This window comes from Vespa crabro, chromosome 8 (assembly GCF_910589235.1).
Source record: "Vespa crabro chromosome 8, iyVesCrab1.2, whole genome shotgun sequence".
Taxonomy (NCBI): Eukaryota; Metazoa; Arthropoda; class Insecta; order Hymenoptera; family Vespidae; genus Vespa; species Vespa crabro.
This window is the reverse complement of record NC_060962.1, coordinates 3913046-3937989: the sequence shown is the minus strand read 5'-3', so window position 1 is coordinate 3937989 and position 24944 is coordinate 3913046. Positions and strand designations below refer to the sequence as shown.

Below are 24944 nucleotides of genomic sequence, written 5' to 3'. Positions count from 1 at the left end.
TATTATGAATTATTCTATTCGAACGAATATTCTTTATATAATTTTGAATTTTATAGCTGTAATATAGATATCACGAAATATCCTGTTGTCAGTGATGCATTGTAACATTAAAAGGATCACGATGAGATTACCGAAATGAGAATCATCGTCGAAATTCAATGTCGTGAAGCTAATACTTACCTTATTTCTTCGGTGCAATAGGTGGGGAGGGAATGAGGTGATGGAAACTTGAACGGAGTCGTTTTATCGATAGCATCGATTAGCTTTGCTCCTTTTACTCAGTAAAGCGTGCTCGAAGGGTTTCGTGGTAATTATTGGAAAACGTTGTCTAGTACTGTAGATAAGTGACGTAATTAAAGCTACGTGACACTTTTCTTCCTCTCTCTCTCTCTCTCTTGCTTCCCCTTCATTTTCTTCCTCTCTCTCTCTCTCTCTCTCTCTCTCTCTCTCTCTCTCTCTCTCTTGCTTCCCCTTCATTTTCTTTTCCCACAAGTCTCTCTTTCTTTGTCTCCTCTCTCCCTGTCTCTTTATTACTTCGTCGGCTACGGAAATCAACTGTGTGATCTTGCGGTACAATAATTGAAAAACTTTATGACGATCAGTCCCTTTCATACTCTCGCGACAATGTTCCCTTTGATAAAAGGACGATGAAAAGTTCATTGTAGAAAAGTATTGACGCATTATCGATTCTCGTAATATCATTGCTGATCATTCTTCGAACGTTGTTAAAAACGTTTCATAAAGGGTTTATTGCATTTGCCATTTTCATAAAGCTCGAAGCTTTTAAAATGAGTTCTTCTTTCTTCTTCTTCTTTTATTTTCTTTCTATTTTTTTCTTTTTTTTTTTTTTTTTACGCCGAGATCCGACAAAAGGAGCCCGCATTATTCTTATGGGAAAGTATCTTTCGAATTTGGCTAATTCTAGAATACGTTATAGTTCTCGTTATTCTGGAACAAATGTTTCAATGGAAATTTGATCCTATAAGCCATTTCCGCGCTACAAGATATAAAAGGGATCCGTATTAAACGGATCAAAAGTGAAATAAGACTGCTTCAGTTTTTTTTTTTCTTTTTTTTACATTTTTCTAACGATAAATCGTATATAAAGTATTATATATACGTTCTTTATTATAAATCTTATGCGCGTTCCTTTTCTTGAACTTAACAAAGAATTATTAGATTGAATTTTTTAAGAATTATTAGATTAAATTTTTTTAGATGAAAATGTTACAAAGAGTTCCGATAATAATAAAACAATTCTTTATTATTTATTATTTATCACTTTTTTTTGGAAGGCACATTTTAATTTGAGATATTTTTTTGAATTCGTCGAAATTCGAAAGGGTGAATTAATTTCTCGAATAACGTGAAAAAGAAAAACCGGCAGCATTGAACGCAACGAAGAAGAAAGAGAGTCAACCCTGAATATAAATTATGCATCGCTCCTTGGACAAAAAAAAAAGGATTCGTATAAGAATTTTCCTCCCGTGCGCTTTTCTTATTCCTTCTTTTTCTCTGCTCTTTCCTTTTCCTACTTTTTAATGAGTCCATGAATTTTCGGTTCGGTGCATTCACGCTAATGCGGTATCAGAGAGAGAGAGAGAGAGAGAGAGAGAGAGAGAGAGAGAGAGAGAGAGAGAGAGAGAGGAGAAAAAGAGAGAGAGAAAGAAAAAGAAAGAGAGAGAAAGAGAGAGAAAGAGAGAAAATGAAGATGGAGAAGAGAAGGTCCAACGTATACGTTTCGTGTTTTCTCAACGTCGCCGTACTAATAACGCAAAAATTTATACCGTTGCTTCTGGTCTCTCATAGCCTTTCAAAGTAACGTTTTTCCGCATCACAACTTGTTATATTAACGTTGAATCCTGTAAGGTCAGGAAAGAGAGAGAGAGAGAGAGAGAGAGAGAGAGGATAATATCCCCCTGATTATTTTGAAAGTAGAAAATTTAAACTACTTTTCGAGATATTCCACTCGGACGGAAAAGCGTTCCGTTAAAAAAGATTACCTGTGTAATTTCTACGATCGAATTATACAAGCAAAACCAACTGCTGTATACCAAGAAACATATAAAGCATAGATACGAAAATTTACAAATTGAAAAAATTATTTTTCTTCTTATTTGAAATCCGGCAATCACTTAGTTGCCAACCCAATACAAAGAAAATATATATTTAGGTATATTTATATTTTTATTATTAATATATATATATATATATATATATATATATATATATATATGTAATATGTCATTTTACTCAACAAATTTCAATAATACCAATTGATAAAATTCATACAATTCGGCAAATGGGAATTTTATTATAAGATGAAATTTGCGTTACGTTCGTTACGGCAATCTCTTACTCGTATTAGAGCTATCGGTTACATTGGAAATTGTGATTTCGCCGTCTCCAGAACGAGTCTGTCGCATTGAACATTGTTATGTATGATGCTGCTTAATAAATCCAACAGATACAACGTTCGCAATCTGGCCGGCGGACACGTAATCTAGCTTAACGTATGTACCCACTCGATTTTCTCGTACTGCCGCCATGTAAACCCCTCGAACCATCCCTTCCCTAAATCTCTCTCTCTCTCTCTCTCTCCCTCTCTCTCTCCCCCTCTTACTCATCCATTCCCTTTTCACCAATAGCTTTCTCTTTCTCTCTTTCTCTCTCTCATTCTCTCTCTCTCTCTCTCTCTCTCTCTCTCTCTCTCTCTCTCTTTTCAAGCAAACTGCATACGCGTTGCCTAGAGATATGGATTCGGTCGTGAATATGTGGACCACAATGGATCGCACTTGAAAGTTCCAGCGAAGGTCCACTGGATAGATAGAAGGGCAAAGAGAGAGAGAGAGAGAGGTTCGAGTTCGATAAAATTGACCTCTCGATATTCCAGGCCGCGGTAAGCTCCATATCGTTTCATAAGCGAGCGTTTTGCTCTTCAAAAGAGTGTTTTAAGTTCCGCTGAAAATCTTTTTTCTCTTTTCTCTTTCTCTCTCTCTCTCTCTCTCTTTAATTTTTTTTTTATGTATTTCTGAGAACGCTCATCACTTCCTGTACTTCTTGATAACGATCAAAGGCATGCTTTAATTTTGATCTGAAAGATATCTCGAAAGATTTTCATCTTTTTTCATTTATAAATCGACGAATGTATAAATGAATAAAAAAAAATGTATTCGAATAAAGTAAAATAACGTATAATGATTTATCAGGTTAAAATGATATAATATCATTTATCTTATATGACATAGGAATGCGTATATGTAGGAATTAATTATTCAAAATAATGAATAAATTTTGTCGGATATTCCGAAAATGTTAGAAAAATCATGACAATGAGCATCCTGTGTATAATGTTCACTAGTTAATTTGGAAACTTTTTATTGGAATAATTTTAGTTTTTAAATTTTGGTAAGCATCATCCGATTTCATTTCACAATAATTCCACGCAAATGAGAAAACGTCGGAAAGTGTGATTATTCATATGTATGTATGAATAAAGTTTAAACGAAATTTGTCCTATTATATCGTCTGAAAGTGATAAAAAAAAAAAAAGAAAAAAGAAAAAAAAACAAGAAAAAAGGAGAAAATGAAAAAAAAAACAAAACAAGAAAAAAAGGTGCAAGAACGGTGGATAATAATAATTATGTGCATTGTTCGGAAGCTTTCTATGGGTATGGACTACATTTTCCCGTTGAGTTTTATGGCGAATAGGCGAAAAGGAAACAAAGAATTACCGGTGTAGGACATTAAAAGCTCGGTAGGAATGTTTCGAGCGGAAAAATCTCCTTTTCCGTGGTCAAGGTTGCGGCGATTCGCAGTACCACGAGTTCTTCCGGCCTCATGCTGCTTTCCAATTAGCTTCTAGCAACGTTCAGTTGTGGTTTCACGAGCAAACCCTTGGTGCGCACACCTCGAATTTACATTAATCGTTTTGCGACCGTGATTTTTCTCCGTTACATCTTATGTACATAACTACGTTTTTTGATTCGACTAGCGACGACTTTTCTTTCATCCTTTTTTTTTTGCCCTTTCCTCGGTTTCTCTCTTCGTTACTTTATCTACGTTCCAATTTTTCGTCTCTTTTTTTTCCAACTTAACTAGTAGAAACAGATATGTATATATGTATATATGTATATATGTATATATGTATATATGTATGAGAGTTCATCTGGTAGCCGACAGTTACTTGTATTATCTGCCTCTGTGCTATCGGTTTGACTTATTTATGACCCCTATATATCCTTTATTTCTTATTATACATACATACATACATACATGTATTCGTTCTATACATATCCTGAAGGTGTAATTTTCAAGAATAATGATTGTACTTATCTATGGTTTCTTTCTATCACTATCCTTGGTAGCAGTTTTTTCTTCTATCATTCTCTCATCGAAATATCAAATTTTCTTTTTATTTTATACTCTCTCTCTCTCTCTTTCTTTTTTTTTCTTCTTGTCTCGATCTCCCTTGTCGCGTCAATGTCGATACATCTCATAGTGCGATTTTTTCACTGCCGTTGACAGATGCCAGAACGTTATCGACCACTCGAAATGCAACGAGGGCAAAACGATAGATAACGTACGCCTAACGACAAAGAAGGAGACATGGATTGGTAAATGCAGATAGTGAAATCGAAAGGGTGGACGTATAAAAAATTACACAGCCAAGGTATGAGTGCGAAACTGTTTCACGTTTTATCACCATATAACTTTGATTCGTCTCCAACAGATATCGTCCATAACTCGATCGTTGCGGTCTTTGAGCGACACGTTTGATTTCTTATAAATAATCGAGATAATATTTTTAATTTACATTTACAAGTAAATTCTAACAAAATATATTATATGAATTAATAAAAACATGTAGATTGTGAATATTTATTATTTATCGTTAAACAAATTATTACTATTATAAATGTAGTGTACTATATATAGTAATAATTACTATATAAATGTAGAGTAATATTAAATACAAATTAGAGTAATATTATACGTGTAAGTGTTGCTTATTTTTTAATATTTAAATTTTCTTACTTACCAGATCAAAAGATCTCAACAATATACTTATAATACAATTTCTTAATATTAAATATATAACAATTGACATGCATATATTTATACAAATTTTTAATATTACAATCACATTCATTATCGAATTCAATCTTTTATTTTTAAAAAATGATAAGTTAAAAGGAAAACAACGAAACTTTCGATGGAAATGCGGACGTCAATCCGGTCTGTTTCCTATTTCCTCTTAAGCAGCCAAGAAACTAGGTCTTATCTGTAAAATAGGATGATAGGAAAAGAGAAAAGAGGTAGAGAAAAAGAGAGAGAAAGAGACAGAGAGAGACAGAGAGAGACAGAGAGAGAGAGAGAGAGGGAGAGAGAGACAGAGAGAGAGAGAGAGAGAGAGATTCCGAAACCTCATTTCTTATGGCGGCATTACATAAAGCCGACGGATTTAAAATGTATGAGGTGAGCCACGCGACAAGGACGATATTTTATTCAGAAATCGTAGAATGCCGTCATGAAGCATTAACGTTCGATAATACGAGCGTTCGAGGGCGCGAAACGTTTTTCTTCCCTTAGATGTTCGCGAGGGTTCGCACCCCATTTATTAGTACGGCACGTAAAGTGCGAAGGATTTCTCGTCATGCAGTAACTCCTCGTAATTTTGACTTCGGCTTTAACTCTACCCTAGTATTTTCGTTATTCTCTCTCTCTCTCTTTCTCTCTCTCTCTCTCTTTATCTCTCTCTCTCTCTTTTTCTCTTTATCTCTCTCTCTCTCTCTTTATCTCTCTCTCTCTTTCTCTCTCTCTGTCTCTCTCTCTCTCTACCTATCTTATTTTCACTTCACACTATTCTTCTCCGCCGCAAAAGGACCCTTCATCGAACGTCGGAAGTACATATTAGTCAAAAAGACAATAGGGTTGTTACTTTTACGACTTACGAGATTTTCAAGATTCAAGTTTAACACTTAAAGGATATCGCGAATGATATTTCATCATACGTGAAAGAATTTCATTACATTACTATTAAATGGATAGATATCAGGTATTTAAACAAATTTAATGTCTGGTAACATTAATATTTTTTTTATATTTATTTAGCTTATTAATATCATGTTATAGACCTAGATCTAAGATTTGTAAAAGGATATACATATATATATATATATATATATATATATATATATATATATATATATATGTATGTATATATGAATGTATGTATGTATGTATTATTGTATGTATAGTTTCATAGACACCTATTCTCGTATATAATAGAAATATAATTTATTTTAATAATAATAAAATAAAAAATGAAAATTACCAAAGTACGAGGTATTACTTTTATCTCATATTTTTATTATCAGTATCATGTGTAATACTCGAATGGAATGATAATTTACTGTCGATTCGTTTTCGAGAAGGATAGAATTCCCTCCTGCAATTCACATTCTATCGATTACGCTCATTCACAACGATCGATCGAAACGATTTAACATCTCATTAGCATACCAAACGCGCATAGGTACATATTCCCTGTAAGCTTCGCTTTTGGCTTTTACTCCAATTCTAAGCGCGTAACATTGGTAACGAGCGCGGAGTCGCTCGATAGATCGCTATTAAGAATTGTACGAATCGGCGGGATTCTGTGTCTCGCGAAACATTAATTAGCGATCGTTTAACGAACGTGACTGTAAATCACGTAAAAGGAATCGTTCGTTATAACGAATTCGAACATTTTTTTTTGTATTTCTATGTTTGTTAAATTGAATGCAAAAAGTCCTAAAAAGAATACTGATCTAATTAAAATGTAGAAACAAACGCGCATATATATATATATATATATATATATATATATATATACATATATATGTATGTATGTATGTATATCACACTTCCATTAATTTTAAAAACTGATTCTATAAATAATTCATCTGTATTCGTTTGATTGCAATGGGTTTTATTACTTTTTACGTATAACTTTTACGATGATAACAACGAACGAAGATATACGTAAATGTGTTTAAATGTATATGATATTGTATCTGTGAGGGTAACTTCTTTAACTTCTACTGATATTTGTCTACGGATGTGCATATTTTCTCACGTAGGTCAGACTATTGCTTAGAGTATCCCCCAAGGTCATATTGCCAAGATTCGAGCGGATATCCCATAAAACCTGTGAGAATCATAATAAAATATATATATATATATATATATCTTTTTTATAGTTTTTCTTTCTTCTCTCTCTCTCTCTCTCTCTCTCTCTCTCTCTATTACATTTTTATTTTTATTTATATTCATTTGCATATTTTTACGTTTACTTTTTTTTTATATATGTCAAATTTAAATACTCGACATAGTGTGTAAAAGAATCATTGTTAATGAGATCATTAAAATTTCGTTTAAAAATGAACTCAATTCGAAGAAACGATAACTCGTAAATTTACTTTCGATTAAAAACTTTCTATCATTTTACGAACAACAAGAACTTGCTTCGAGGATAGAATATGTTTGTAAGAAGTTTGAAGAACGGGACCAATGAGACGGGACAGTTTCTGGATAGTTTGTTATTTCTAGTTTCAGAAAAGTTAATTACAATGATACGAAACATAAGAAGAAGATTAAAAATAATAATATGAAACTCTTTTGATGAGAGAAATAGAAAATTTAAGAAGAGAGAGAGAGAGAGATAAGAAAAAATAAGGAGTACAATAGAGAAAAGAGGAAAGAAAAAAAAAGATAAGTAAAGAATGGCAAAAAAAGAAAGAGAGAAAGAGAGAGAGAGAGAAAGAGAGAGAGAGAGAGAGAAAGAGAGAGACAAAGGGTGGTATGGAGAAAGAGATAGAGAAGCTCGAGATACGTTTCCTTGAGCGTGTATAACTTTCTATGCAAATACCATAGTTCCAGGATCGATTTCACGTCCCAACGGAATCTACGTTGCAACGTATAGATACATATACATATACATGAACAGAACTGTGGTGGTCCACCTTCACCGCGTATTCCGCATTACGCTTCATTCCGCTCCCGCGTACACGGAAACTTCAGGCAACATAAATTTAAACAAGAAAAGGACATTTTCGTGGACGAACGCGTTACGTTCATCACCGGTAATGGCAACCTTTTGCTTCTCTTTTCACGGTTTATCGAATCGATTTTCACTTTTAACTGAAAGGAACATTTTATGAGAGAGAGAGAGAGAGAGAGAGAGAAAGAGAGAGACAGAGACAGAGAGTTATGCTAAAATAAATTGATAGATACATATATCACATAAATATATAATATATTATGAAATTTTACAAGAGAGTGAAGAAGGTGTGTTAAATTGTAGTTTATACAAGATTCGAAGGATTTGATAAGTTTGATATTTTTTTTAATTTCTCAAATTTTCTTAATGTTTGGAAAACAGCTTTTAGTATGATATATATATACATATATATATATATATATATATATATACATATATATATATACATATATATATATACATATATATATATATATATGTATATATATATACGAAGAATACTATGTAATACTATGTAACGATCAATCTACGTTCACGAAAAATATCATTATCATGATCAATCACAAAAGAAATGTCAGAGAAAGAGCAAAAAGTTTGAAATAGTAAAGAATCAGTCAAAATTAGATTAAAGAATGTAAAATTGTTATACAATACTGATATATATCTTATTATTATATTGTACATTACGTAAATTTTCAAATCCAATTGACACTTATTGTTAGTATTATAAATGCCTTCGAAATTTCTTCTCCGTTATTTCTAAAACTTTTCCTAGACTTTTTTTTTTTATAGATAACTACATATATCAAAATGTCTTCGAAGAATTCATAGAATCACAGGGTTAACTTTAGAAATATTATTGAACGAAATGTCGTTTTGATCGGATAGCAAGAAAAGATAAATTAAAAACGTTGAACCAATGAAATAGCGATATAGTTTTTCATAGTTATAGATGGAAGAACATACATGTACGTACATAGATGTAATAAGTTTACTCCCTTGTTTCTTCTAATTCGAATAGATGTATCTATATGTTAGTTTCAAATTGCCAATTTGCCGACGAATGTTCGAACAAGAAAGTGGCCTTTGAAAAAAAAAAGAAAAAAATTCTACGTTACGTCGTGATGGATAGGAAATAGGAATTAGGAAAAAATCGTTCCTCTAAATCAACGATAATTACAACGGTAATTACATACCTAGAGTTTTACACAACGAAAGCTTGTACTCATTATCGCATCTTATATTTCCTGTCAAGATTATAATTAGCTACTTTTAAATAAAAGACTTGTTATTTCATTAAATGTTGCATGTACAGGTATCTACCACTAATACGGTTCTACTTTTCTAAAGAACTCCTTTTTGAATTCTTACTACATTAAAAATCATTTATGAAATTAAACAATTGTCGTTCGTTAGATAAATTATGATTGATAATCGATTATCGTTAATTATTGAACGATCTATTCAACAGGATAATATCCATGACGTAGAATTTATAAAAGAAATTCTAATAAAAACTAATAATACATATCTATATCTATAAGATTTCTAATAATATTTTCAACGCAAACGATGATCTATAATTACATTCAATTTAATTCAATTACTTTCGTAAATTTATCTTACGTCGTAATCAATCGTTAATTTCATTAATTAAATTTTACTTAAACTTTACAAGTCAAGAGAGTAATGTCGCAAATTATCGTTGGCCATTTTAAAAGATGAAAGAATGAAATTTAGGCCAGAGGACTAAACATGTCCCTAAGCCGTGTTTTGACCAAGCAGGGCTCGCTACTAGGCCGTTTCTCGACAAAAGAATCCGACCAGGAAAATGTAGGTCGGCATAAGGTGAAAGACCGGACGTGCTCGCGAAAAGATCTCTCTCTCTCTCTTTTTTTCTCTCTCTGCCTCCTTCATTCTCTCTCTCTCTCTCTCTCTTTCTCTCTCTCTCTCTCTCTTTCTCCCATTCTGTAACTCGAGAGAACGCCGGTGGCGCTTATCTCAAGTACGAGAAGCTCCCGAGCCCGTGGAATATGTAGGAAAAAATTATAAAAAATTCTCTCAGTCGTTTTAGGTGCGAACTCGCACGCTCCTGAATGTTTTTACATGTTTGAGCGCTCATTTGTGTTCGCGTTTGTCGTTCGAAAACTCAAAATCCTAATTATACTTGGTCGAGAACCTCGACTAGCAACGACATTGCCCATTTACATCTCGATGGTCTTATTGTAAATTAAAACGAGAAACAGACGAACGAAATAGAGACAAAGAAAGAAAAAGAAAAGAAAAAGGAAAAAAAGAAAAAAACCGGAGGGAAAAAAGAACACTAATTATGATCTCTTAAAGAGAAGAACGTTAACCATAGTGATTCGCAAAATTATTTACTAACTCTCGTCTCTTACTTATCGCTTTAATTTTCTTACTTGTAACATCATGTATTTTACTCCAAACAGATAGAACGTAATATATTTTTCATCTTATACAATATACACGATATATACCCGAAGGAATAACGTGAAACCGTACAACATGTTTGATTATTCATTTTCAGAGAAAAAGAGAGAGAGAGAGAGAGAGAGAGAGTTTTACTTTATAATATATAAAAAAGTACAACAAGGATCGAAACATATTAATGTGTTTATAATAGTGAATGTTTTAATTAAAAGCATACAAGTTTTTTTTCTTTCGTTTCATTCTTCTGTTTTTCACGATTGAATATTTCCTGTTTTGAAAATAGAAAAATAGATAAATAATCGATGAGTTTATTAGTGTAATTTGATAAAACGTCATTCGGTTACGTTTTATGTTAACGTTGTGTTGAAAATTTACGTAACGTTGCAAAAGGAAGGTGGCATATACGATAAATAACGTTACCGAGTTCCACGTGTGCGTGGATTACAGATATAATACAATATTTGCTAGAGACTTTCCAATTTATTTCGGCCGTTATAACGTAACGTCAATTGAACATTAAATATTTGAGTTAACGAATCAATCTCCCCAGCTCTTTCTGCCATCATTCTTTTTTCTTTATGTATAATAATAACAACAACAATAGAAATAATAATAATAATAATAATAATAATAATAATAATAATAATAATAACAACAATAACAAAGAGAAATATGAATGGAAAGAATATTATGAAAATAATCGCGATTCTAATTAGTTTTCTATTGTACGTAAACAAATTTTCGAAGTTTTTGCAATGTGAGTTATTGATTTATGTTACTATTATTATTATAATAACTAACGATTTTATATAAATAATTATTTGTAATAAAATATATTCCAAGAGAAATATATTTCGTCGATTTAATTAAATGGTTAAAAGTTCATTTGAATAATGGACAACCCTTTCATAAAACTCTCTCTCTCTCTCTCTCTCTCTCTCTCTCTCTCCCTCTCTCTCTCTTTCTCTCCCTCTCTTTTCGTTTAGCAACTTTCCAAGCGAATTCTAAGCAATGTTATCCGAACTGACATACCATTGAGAATCAAGAACAAAGGATTATTTCTGAACGAAATTCCTCTGTCTGTCCACGAAGTTTACTCTCTCTTTCGATAACTTTACGAAAGTTTCGATCGAACGAATGGGGCTGAGCTCTCATTTGCGTTCAATTTTAAGCTTCACTATCGTTCTATTTGAATATCGTTTCTTAAGAATCTCATTATAATATTTAACAACATTTCAACTGACAATGATTTATTTACTTATTCTACTAATGATTATTTAATTCTCTTTTATATACATAATCAGATATATATTTTGAATGTTTTATTTTAAACGATCCATCGAGGTGGCATTGAAATTATTAAAACTATTAATAAATTATTTAATTATTAAACATAATTATAAATTATATACGTATTACAAATTATATACGTATATGTATCATATAATAATGTGAGAGAAAATGCTTCGAATAAAAATTGAAAAGTATCAAATAATACTAACGTGTTTGTATTTTTTATGAATACAGTCATCGAAGTTCGATGGTTAATCTAAAAATTTGAGCGAGAGGTATATGGCGATAAAAAAAAAAAAAAAAAAATTTCGCGAAATTCAAACGCTTTTTGACTTCTCAAGCTTTCGATTTACATTTCAAATATTATTTTATTCGCTTGACTGAATATTCCCTCTCCCCTGTCCCTCGGTTACCTCCCTTCTATCTGTTATTTAAAACGGCAGACAAAATATTTCGATTAAAAAATTTTATATAGTTCCAATTCAACGTTTCAACGTTGCAAAGTTGCGTTTGTGTGTCCCTTCATTTTAACGCAAGCCAGTGCCCTCTTTACCTCAACCAACCAACCAACACACTCTTACCTTCGTCCGAGAGTGCCAACACTTCGGCGTTTATTCGCCAATGAGATTAGCGTTAATTGAATACTGGCAGAAGGGCAGCCTCCGTTCATCGTTTACCTTTGCTTAACGCGTGCTCCACGTATCTGTCCGTGCGAATCTACTACGTACCAGGTCCTTCTCGAATCATCGACAACTTCCTCCGACATGTATCGATTTACCCTCATGAGTCTCGTTCCTATATCCGCGAGCGATAGACCAAACGATAGAATTCCACGGAACGTTCTAACGAAATGTGATTAGGTGTATTTTCCCATCTCCTTGTACCTTTGTATGCATGTGTTCGTTTCGGACATCGGACTATGTCCACTGACATTTTCTTGATAAATTATAATATTAGTTTTTATCATACCAACGATAATATATAAATATAAACTAGGTAATCAATTTTTTATTAACAGTATAATTAAAAAAAAAAAAATAAAATAAAAAAATAAAAAAACATAGTAAAGATTCTTAATTAATTTAGTGTCAACATTAAAAGTACAATAAAATAATTACGTTTGATTTCGCGTTACATTTTTTCTTGTATAAATTGTCATATTGAACTAGTGCTGTTGTATTATTATTTGCATTAATTTAATAACAATTTAATTTAATAACAATATATATATATATATATATATTGTATGTATTACATTTTATTTGATTAGCTTGTATCAATTATTTTGAACTGTATCGTTAATTGGATAGTTAAAATATTGATTCGATTACATGAGAGATGACAGCGTTCGAATTCCTCTCGATCGATTAAAAAACCACCGAGTAGGATGTATTCTCAAGAACATCTCGAGTAAAAGTTAAACTCTCGTGGGATCTCTTTCGAGATTCCTGTTCGTCACAAGGCGTTGAAATAGAGTGCAAAGATAACATCGTGCCCGCGAGCATTATGATATGAACGAGCTGCTCGATCGTTGCAACGCGATACGATTCATACGGCATCGGAGCGAAGGAAGCAGGTGAAGAGATTTATCTTCTCGAGACTTACAAACGTCTTCTCCTGTCGCTCTTTCTCTCTCCCTACCCTTCTTACTGTCACTCTCTCTCTCTCTCTCTCTCTCTCTCTCTCTCTCTCTCTCTCTCTTTCTTTCTCTCTCTCTCTTTCTTTCTCTCTCTCTCTTTCTCTTTTTCTCTTTCTTGACACCTATTTACAAAATGATAACATAAGTGTTAACTCCTTTAAAACTGTTCTTACGATATTGTATTTTTCGTTCTTATAAATATCGCGAATATCAATTAATAATATCATTAAATTGATCTAAATGAATAGTCGTCATTTCCTTTTCCATCCTTAATTACATTTTTCTTCATCAATTTTTGTTCCTAGACTATAAACTGTTCCATTTTAATAGTATTATATATTTGATTCGTTGGTACATTAAATTATCACTATTATATGTATTAACAAATGTAATATACATGATGAATCAAATTGGATAAATGTAAATATATTTAGAGAGAGAGAGAGAGAGAGAGAGAGAGAGAGAGAGAGAGAGAGAAAGAAATTATTTTTGGTAATAAAAAATAAAACTTTTCAAGAGACATATATTAATTTAAAGATATTAATATATTAGTAAAAACATGTTACCCTAAGGACATATTTATTTCTCAAAATATAAATAATTTTTTATTATATATCTTGAAATAGAATTTTACATTTTATAAAAAAGATGTAAAGTAGATAAAAAAAAGTTTTAAACGTTTTCATAATTATGTCGAATAATCATACTTTTATAATCTAATCAAGAACATAACAAATGTGTTTCTCAACTTTCACTTTTAAATCTACACAAAAAAAAAAAGAAAAAAAAAGAGGGCGATAACTCGAAAACTGCTCAATATAGTTTTTTCCTCATCAGTATAAAGGAAGTCAAGAGATATCGAGGGATGTGAAGGGATGTTACAGAGATATCATCATTGGGACGTTTCCTGAACGCCCTCGAAAATCACGAAGTCCGATGCTAATGTCCTGATACGACATCTAAGGCCACCAGACGACAGGCTAGATATCCCTGGTATCTCCTTGGATGTGGAGAAGACGTCTTGAGAAAGGGTAAAGGGGAGAAAAGGGAGATTGCTTACCACATGGCAGCCTAGAAGCAGCATGCGTCTCGATAGTATTTCTTGTCCGTACGATGTACGAATTTATCTGTGATTGTGAGAACGGTTAAGCCCCATGAGAATCGGAACGGTGATATAAGTTATTGGTTTCGAGGAGAAAAAAAAGCAAAAAAAAAAGGAAAGAAAAAAATTACTAACGATCATCACGAACAAACATGTTTTTCTTCTATGTTTTTACGTTATTGCGTTATATTCCGAGAGCATATTCCATATATAATTTCAATTAACCATTATTTTGAATTAATATATTAATAAACGTACGTGACAGCGCGAACGAATATCGACAAGTATTTGGGATATAAAATGAGTGTGAAAAAAGAAAAGAGAAAAAAGAAAAAAAAAGAAAAAAGAAAGAAAACAAGAAAAAAATAAATAAATGAAGACAATCTTATTATTTGTCTCGCATTTTTTATGAATGATTGTAAAAAAACTACACGATTATATTGTAATTTAACAGATTATAAAATATTGTAATAATGGTAATAATATCGAAAGAGCTGGAATCATTACATATGTAAAAATGTAGATAAAAAGAAGTTCTCTTCTATGAAAGCATTCTTATCGATGGGTCATTCAAACGCGAGCTCGAAATCGGCCAAAGCCGCATTTGCTCACTTCGTCGAGTGCTGATAGAAAAGATACGATCCGGCCGTAACGTCGTTGATCTTTTCGAGGTTACGACGGTTCTCGATAATAAGAGAAGCACATGGACTCGATTTCGAGAGAAATCCAATCGCTTTACTAGAAGGGTAAGAAAGAGAATCGAGTTTGGAGTAGCACGGACAATGATTGCCACCTCTACTTTGCTTTCCCACCCCTTCTTTCCTCTTTCTCGACTATTGCGATCACCCCTTGAAACACCTCACAGGGTGCGAGGATTCAAGCCAAGATTGGTTCAGGAGTAAAAACGATTTCGTGGCTCCGCCACGTGTATTGGCAAGATAATACAAAGGTCGATTCGCGATATAAAAGAACATTACATTTTCTTTCACCGTTTCTTCTTCTTCTTCTTTTCTCCTTTTTGTCTTTCTATTTCTCTCTCTCTCTCTCTCTCTCTCTCTCTCTCTCTCGCTTTCTCTCTCTCTCTTTCTCTTTTTTTACTTGGGAACATTAAATTGTTTGTTAACATATGTTCAAAATTTTATCATCTTACGATTAGAACGATTGATTAGAACGATCATAATGCACATATATACATATACAGAAAATATTTATATTTTTTTTATATATAATAAATATTCGAAAAACTTTTATAAATGAAATAAACTCGAAGAAGTACACGAAGTAAATTGGAGCTCATCCTATCGATGGCAAAATCGTTTTTCTAGTCCAGCACTGCTGCCCATCTACTTTCCTTTTTTTCCTATTCTATTTCATTTGGTTAATGGTATTTCTCGCAAAAAAAAAAAGAAAAAAGGGAAGGAAAGAAAATTCGCAAAACTCACTCGCGCGAAACGCTTTTGTGTAAAGCGGCTTAATCCAATCAACGAGCGAACAACGAGACGAACCATGCCGGTTCGCGCGTAGGCATCGGATCGTTCAAATATTGATAAATCGAATTATGAAACTTATTCGACGTATCCGTGGCTCGTATAGCCGATAAACCGTTCCCTCTACGACGAAAGAGAATAACGATTGGACACGAGCTTTCGCTCTAATGAATATCGTCGAGTTCGAAATCCGTTTTCCCATTAAACGTGGATTGCGTCTTTTAAAAATTCATTACGCAAATTAATCGGCTCAATTCACTAGTAATTAGTGATTTTACTTTGCGAACGATCGCACGTTAAAGGCGATATTGTGTCGTACTAATGATTACACGATTGTCCGTTCGATTACGTGAAATAGTTAAATATTGCCTTTGTAATAAATACATTACAAATATTATTTGTATATTGAAAATATACAAATATAAATAATATATATATATAAATAATTATAACATATAAATATTATTTTTATATTTATAATATATATATATATATATATATATATATATATATATATATATATATATATATATATATGAAGCTATATTTTTTGTACATCTGTATAAGCGTATAACTTTAGTCACTTTATTTCAATAAAGTTATTTCTCGATTTTAAATAGAATTACGTCAAATTTCAGATTTTTCTGTACATATATAATTTAATATTTTTAATATAAGAATATAGCGAACATTACGTTTGACATTACTCGAATTTTATACGTATAAATTATTTATTATATAAATTATTTTTTATTATAAAAATTAATTCTAAACGAACGTCACTGAAAGTAATATGTTGAAAAATGTATTTACATTAATTTATGTATAGTTCTGTTGAATCATTAAAACGTCAACAAATTTCAAATTGAATGTCCCCGTTGTCTTCCAGTTGTCCGATCGATATTTCACAGCTTGTATGACCTCATAAAAGTACGTTGAAAGATCGATGGCCGGTACGCCGTGTCCGCGGACGATTATTGTACAAATAATAACGGTCGAAAAAATGGTTCACCGTGCGAATTGATAGAGAAAAAGAGAGAAGGAGAGGGAGAGACAATGAGAGAAAGAAAAAAAGAGAAAAGATGACAGAATGCTACCAAAATATATGACCGGAAAGGATGAGAGGATAACATTTTATTCGTTATATTTTTTTAAAATTAAAAGTTTTTAGCGTTTTTATTAAGAGAATAATTAAAGATATTATGTTAGTTTTTAATTTTACACAGAAGGATTGTTTAGATTTATAATAAAAAAAAAAAAAAAAAGAAAAAAAAAGAAATCAATTATTAATAATTGCCAAATTCCATTTACGAAGGAATCATCATCATATCACGGTATATTATAAACAAAATGAAATATTAAACAATTGTTTTAAAATTTTTAGACAAAGAAGGAAAAAAAGTTTCACTTTTCGGTGCCGTGTTACGAACTATTATAGTTAAAAGTTTCGTTAGAAGTAAAGCGCGGAACTGAAGCTGTTGAATTCTAACGAGGTTTTATTCGTTGTGATATAATGATTACAAAGTTTGTTATAAAAATAAAAAATTTCTAAAAAATAATTGAGAGAAAAGAAAAATAAAATGTATTTGATTTTTCTAATATATAAATTTATTTTCGTAGAAACGCATAATGTTCGTACATATATAAATAATCGACCAAATGAAATTGACATTGGACGAGAGAATAACGATTAATGAATAAAGTATTTGTCATTGGTAACAACAAATGTATCAATGAAATTTTTGAACGAATTGAAATAATTTCGATTTCATAGAAATATCAATCACGGTATAATTCATATTAGGCTAATTATTTTCTTAAACTAACAATCTCACGTATATTAAACCAGAAAGTTATAATCGGGATTCTGGGTGACATCTAATCCCTTCATTATAATATACGCAACGTTATTAGAAACTAATTATAAGAGACACGTCAACTAGAGAAATATCGTTGGTCGACGAAACATGAATTTTGTACTGCGTGTATACGAAATCAAAATTCTAGAGTATTAAAGTCGAATGTGATTTTGGGTTTGTTAACGAACAAATCCTATCAAGGAAATGACTCGCTAAAACCATGACTCATACCATACGTACATACATACATACATAAATACATACATACATATATACTTACATACATATATATATATGGACACATTCACTTGCGTATGTATGTGCGTATATATGTATGTACGTAAACAAATTTACAAAATTAACAGTTGGTTCTATCATTTATATATGTATGTACGTCGCTATAATAAGAGAATAAATGAAAATTTTAATTTTCATTCGCAATTGGTGAATGTAATAAATTGTTACTAATAAAATTCGTCGATCCTTAGAAATTCAATCGAGGAAGCTCAATATGATTTTTTCTTTGTTTTACGTCGGACCATTTTAAAACCATAATAAAGAGATTTCGAGTTATTGTTGATTTTTTTCTTTTCTTAATTTTTTTCCTTCCTTTTTTCATTTCAACGTTAGCATGTATATGTAAAGCATGCATTTGTCAAAGAAATTGTATCGAGATCGTATATATTTCTCGAAAGAATAAAATTTATCTGTAGAATTCGTAACGGTTCAATGTTCCTTATATCTTCTTACGTATATTCGAAGGCAAATCTCAAGAAAGTAGATCTCGCGAAATGATAAAAACGCCATGCTTCTTCGGTAAAGTATGCATCCATTTGATAGTCACAGATATCTTCGTGCTCGTATAAATTTGAGAGATCGGCCCTCTCATTCACACTCGCTCTGAATTGGGTGGAGCATCAGAAGATCCGTACCGAGGATTGGACGACTCGAAAGGCACAAGTTTTGATGAAATACGTTCCCTCGAAGTAGAAACGCAAAGTAGGAAGTCTCCTTGAACGCGGCCACGAATAACGACTGAATATAGGCCACGAGTGAAGGGAAAATGATGAAGATATCCCACATTTACGTGATAATGTCTACATACATCGATATTTTATATCTCTTTTCTCCTAGATATACGACTTCTTTTTTTTTTTCTACAACTTAAAGAAGAAAGTACAAATCTTTTAATCGTCAATTACAGAGAGATTCATAGGTATATGCATCCATATGTTCCAATGTTACAATGTAAAATTATTAACAAATAATATCACTTTTTGTAAATATATGAAATTTATATTATATACATATCATAATTTATTTCAAACATACGCATGAAAATAAATATACGTAAGTACATAAAAATACATATCGATCAGATTGTTATCAATTTATTTTCAAAATCTTTATTGCGAAAATATTTATTGTAAAAATCAAATAGAAATGATTTTTTTACTTGTTTCTCGGTTTCTTTTCTCCCCTTTTTAAATTTATCTCTAAAACTGAATCATGGTTTAAATCGAATGAATGAGAATATTAGAAACATTTAATTCGTATTATCAATCGATATAATTTTACAAATAATATAATAAAAGTGAAAGTGAATAAAATTAAAGTTCTACAGATATAAATCAACTGGCTCAAATAACCGAATCCTATCAGTCGCCGCACGTACAGATATATGTGAGAGTATCATGTGATCGCTTTGTAAAGGATTCCCTATGATTTGTCCTTTGTTCGAAAACGAAGTATTTTATCGAACGAAAGAAAATACGATTCTCTACATCGACATACATACATACATACATACATATATATATATACATACGAAATTCGTGAATATTCGTATTGTATTTTACAGCAAAGAGAAGAAATAATCGGAAAATGAAAAAAGAATAAAAAAGAATATACAAAGTATGTAAAAACTAATAGCTTTTTTGTTTTATTAAAAAAAAAAGAAAGAAAAATAAAAAAGAGAAAAAAATAATCCTTTTGAAAAAAGTAAGCAAACTTTATTTTGAACTTTCGACTTATTTTTATACGTAATATCACTAGATTCTTGGTTATACTACTAGTTATAAACCAACCTGTGTGTGTGTGTGTGTATGAATGTGTGTCTATAATGTGTGTCTATAATTCTTTTCTCAACTTCGTTTTTCAATAATCATAGTTCGAACAACTTTATTCTCTCCCGTTGCCACTAGCATCGTCGCCCACTTCTGCTCCTGTCACCTATTTTTCGATGTATATTATTTCCCTCGTGATTCGTTCTAAAATATCCTACTCCTAAGGAATATGTTGAATGAATGTTCGATTACGTTTTCGATCATATTATTCGGAATTTATAAAGTCACTTTGGCGAATATAATCACTTGAGACAGCATCAAAGATATCTAAAGCATCATCGTTATTTCATGAAATATTGAAGAAGAAGATGAGAGGTCTGATATTACCTGATAGAGAAGTAAGTGGTAAAGACTATTATGGATCAGATACGTACTTTATCGCAAAGTTTTTACAACTTTTTTACGACGCATAAAATGGAATTTAATCTCGAAATATTGAAAATTTGAAAAAATTCTCTTTGAAGAAAACGACAAGTTAGATGTATTATTTTAAAAGTAAAAATGATTTAATAATAAATTGAAATTATTCAAAGAAGTATTATATTCAGACTTATTGCTAAATGATAAGATTTATTATAAACGTATTTAATCACATTACATTCGAATAGTATTTGAAATATAGAAAAAATATATTAAAATCTACACCATATTCGTATTTTCTAGATTTACGAATTTGTGAGATATAAGTGTTACCAAGGTGATTACAACATTTGATTTCTAATCGCTTGAAATTAATCGTAATATTTTACTTGGATGAATAACCAATCATTAAGGTAACATTCGGATATTCGATGATAACATCGTTAGAACGCACATCGATTTTCCGTTCTGATTGCTCACGGTAGAACGACCGAGGTAGTTTGGTGTCCAAGCAACGTCGAGGTCACCGACTACGATATCTTGGACGCGTTTACGTTTCATAATTTCCGATGTGTGAACTCGATATCGATTTCCTTTAGCAGAACTAACCCAGACCTTTAGGATACTCTCGTTTTATCGAGATACGACTACGTTATGTTCGTTGTGTTATGCTCTCTCCCTCTTTCTCTCTCTCTTTCTTTCTTTTCGTTGCCTCCTATTGACTCAGTTTTTACATTTTCAATAGCAACGGCAAAAGTGTGTTGTGCCGACTTGATAGAAAAACTTCACAAGTCTGATTGAAAAATAAAAAGAAAGAGAAAATTAGTTTAGCAGTTCAAACGACAACGGTGGAAAGTAAAATCGCGTTTTATGTTTGGTAACATTCTGACCATATTTGGTACAAGTTCCAACCACATTCCGAGCATTCGTTATTTTTCAATTTTAATTTTTCTTATAGTAGAGATCGATATACTCATAAATTGTATTTAATAGTCTAACGACACGATCTGTCACGATAAAGTCATATCTTCATTAATCGAACGATTAAAGATAGATGTTTCGAGATATCGCAATTTCACGTCTCACTCGAGCCCAATGTATACCGCAGATCGATCGGAAACCCTGCTTTCATTAGATTCTAATTAAAACCAGCTGTAACTTCTCTGTACATTGAATTCAGTTTACTTCAACCCTTATCATAAGACTAAATTCTGAATTATTTGCATGATTGTTCATTAACAGTCGGTGTATCAAGATTTTTCTTCAAAATTAACATAACTGACGCATAAATCGTGTACCGACATAACGCACGATGTCTGCGATCACGTACGCGCAAATTTTCTTGCTGATTTATGCAAATTATTGGTACGTCCGAGGTTAACATACCACGCCGTATGATCGTGAAATGTTTCTGCGTAATATCCAGAGCCGTACGGGTGTACGCGCGTGTATAGAATAGAAGGATTTCATTAGCATCCACGATTAATTTTCAATAACGCTACCTGATCGCTAACAGTCGAAATAATACAGTAGAAGTAACGTTGTGTAAGTGGGCTAACGAGAAATTCATTCCCCGATTTGAAATACATGTATTTGATTTTTTTTTTGAAAATTTGTACGAAAGAAAATCTATTAGATTTTGTTTCAGAAATAATCATTACGAAAAGAGGATTGAACGTTCTAACAATGTAGGATTTACAACAAATTCCAAAATTAAGTTAATCATGTTAAATATTTAAGTCATTTTACATATTATCCATTATATTTCGTAGCATTTGATAATTCATAGAATAACTTTACAATGTTCAACATTAAATTCATATTCTTGCTTGAAGTTTACAGAATCGTAAAACAATCATCTAGAACTATTTGAATAAGAATGATACATCGAAAAGAATGTTTTAAATCTTCCATATAAAACTAGTCTTCATAGATTCATTAAAAAAAAAAAAAAAAAAATAATAATAATTTGTTTGTAAAATTAAAACTATTAATTTATTTATATGTTTAATGCTGTTAAATATTTTTACAAAGTCGAAATAGCCAAGATGTTCTTTTTTTGTAAAAAATTCCATAATTTTGTAATGTCGTCGAATAATAAAATTAACACAATGACATGAATGGTTTTTTAATGAATTAAAATTTCGTCCGATGCGTGGGGAAAAAAAAGGGAGAGTAGAGTAGCGAAGGTCATGGGAAGATCAGGTGTTAGGTCCGACTTTTATGACACGAAAATCAGTTTCCACGCGGACTCGCTGAAAGTTTCAACGGAAACGAGCCCCGACGGTCGTATCCATCACTGTCGTCGGCCTCGTTGCATTAAGCATAGACGACACAGAACGATAAATTCCGAACATTTTCTTTCGCATTTCCCATAGATCATAATTTGCGAGTTGAGTCTGGTTAATCCCACCGCGAGTTAAAATGATCAAGTATGGTTAACACGAAAACAGTAAAGAAAAAAGAAAAAACAAAAAAAAAGAATTAAAGAAACACTCACCTGTTAGTTAATTACGAAGATCCGCTAACGATGTCCTCTTAATTTTAAACTCATGAGATTTAAAAATCACGCGTCTCGTCCTGTAACTTGCATCATCACTATGACCGGTATCACAAGCACCAGTATCACTACTACCACAACCACCAATAGCGACAAAGACGACGATGACACTAAACGAGATTGGAACAACACTCGCGAACATTCACAGATCGATCTTTACACATCCAACGATGAGATAATAATCATCATGATAACACAATCACCGTTCGCTACCTATGTAAAATCCATAAAACAGGCACCTCTCAAGTCTCCTCGTAGTGTTCCAAAAGAAATCCTCGTTCATAAATCGACAAGTTCGATGCACAGTTCGTTGATCTAAAAAAGCGACGGAGCTGAAAAAAGAAAATACGTTCAAGGTTCCTTTAATCGTTTCAGTCTCGTCCGATCTATCGTAGTTTTATACACGTGAACGAGTCTCCTTTTGAGATAGACTTTCTTTCTCTCTAACAGAAAAAAAAGAGAAAGAGGGAGAGAGGGAGAGAGAGAGAGGGAGAGAGAGAGGGAGAGAGAGAGAGAGAAAAAGAGAGAAAAGAAAAGAAGTGATCAGGCTCTCCTCAACGATTTATCAACACACACGTGACGACACGAGTTAGAACACACAGGAGAGCACTAATATATTTGCACGCACGAATATCACGCACGGAACGTCAAATGTAAAATGAGAAAGAAGATACCTATGATATAGGCATAGATCAAACGTAGTATCCGCGTATACATGTAAAATATACAACAGTGTATACGGAATGAATGAACGAGTGAACAACGAATGTATAGACAGACGAAGACAACAAGAGTGAGAACGAGAGTGACTGAGTGAATAAGTGAGTGAATGACTGAGTGAGTGAGTAAGTGACTGAGTGAGTGAGTAAGTGACTGAGTAAGAGAGAGAGTGTGAGAGAGAAAGAGAGAGAGAGAGAGAGAGAGAGAGAGAGGAGGGAGGACCAAGAAAAGGAGCGGCACAAGCGAGCCCGAACGGCGCCTCGAAGCTTGCGAGACGAACTACGGCACCGGAATGAAAAGCTCCGCAAGCTCTCGCGCACCGCGACGCCAGAGACTCCACTGGCCACCCCCGTTCGACAACGCCCCCCACCCCTTTCTCCACCTATCGTGCCGAGCGCGCCACGGTCGATTCTGCGGCTTACACTTCGGCCGGCGTGCGTGTTCGCTGGACCAGGGACGCTGTGAGAATCCTGACGAGATACGTGATACGTACGATGGAACCAATGCTCAATGCGAAAACTTCGAGCCTCTGCATGACGAGATTACTTTCATCGCGTGACGTGTAGGTACGCTCTCGTTTCCTTTGATTATTTTCTATTCTCTTCCTCTTTCTCTCTCTCTCTCTCTCTATTTCATCTTTTTCTTTCTTTTACTTCAGCTAACGTGATTTTCTTTTTTCATTCTCGTTAGGATAGTATATATATGTTCGTAATATATGTTCGTGAGATCAAGAACGAGAACTTTTCTCTTTTTCCTTCTTCTTTCTTTGTACTTATTTTTAATTTTTTTCTTTTTTTCTCTCTCTCTCTCGCTCTCTCTTTAATCTTTTGTATCTTTCTATTTTCTTTCCTTCTTTCTTCTTCTTCTTGTTTTTTTTTCTTTTTTTTTGTTTCTCCTTTTTCTTTCTTTCTTTTTTTTTTTTTGTTGAAGTGCAGCGAAGTGGAAATTTTTTTTCACGAGAGAATATAAATAAAAGTGAAAAGTATGTACGAGGTGAAAAGATGAAATCGATTTTAGCCAGCAGGCGTGTATCCACTGGACCGTTGATGTTGCGAGACGGAGATGTTCTTATCGATAGAGGGCAGTGCATCGTACTCAGCCTTTTACACTTTTGGTCGAAGTTTCGTAGGGTTAAAGATACACACTTCAATCTAATCTTAGACAGTGAAAATTTCATGACTTAGGTTTGTCATTCCTCTTTTATTACATAGATAGATATTTCATTTCGATTTATTATCAATTTCTTTTCTTGTTTCAAAAGATATAGAATCTTAATTATAGAAGAAGATATTAATAATCATAA

At 32.4% G+C, this 24944-nt stretch overlaps 1 protein-coding gene across 5 annotated transcripts in view; it reads right to left on the bottom strand.

The window, feature by feature from the left end:
* The window catches only part of LOC124426272 (neuroligin-4, X-linked), a 232320-nt gene extending 208330 nt beyond the window's left edge, over positions 1 to 23990 (bottom strand). For 2 of the 5 annotated variants that reach the window (XM_046967759.1, XM_046967764.1), the window contains exons 1-2: positions 23596 to 23921; positions 22862 to 23253 (exon numbers count right to left, since the gene is read on the bottom strand). The gene's annotated coding sequence lies outside the window, so the exon portion shown is untranslated. Of the gene's footprint in view, positions 1 to 22861; positions 23254 to 23497 lie in introns of all 5 variants that reach the window. The other 3 variants (XM_046967760.1, XM_046967762.1, XM_046967761.1) reach the window with 3 other exon arrangements.
* Between the last annotated feature and the right edge of the window lie 954 nt (positions 23991 to 24944).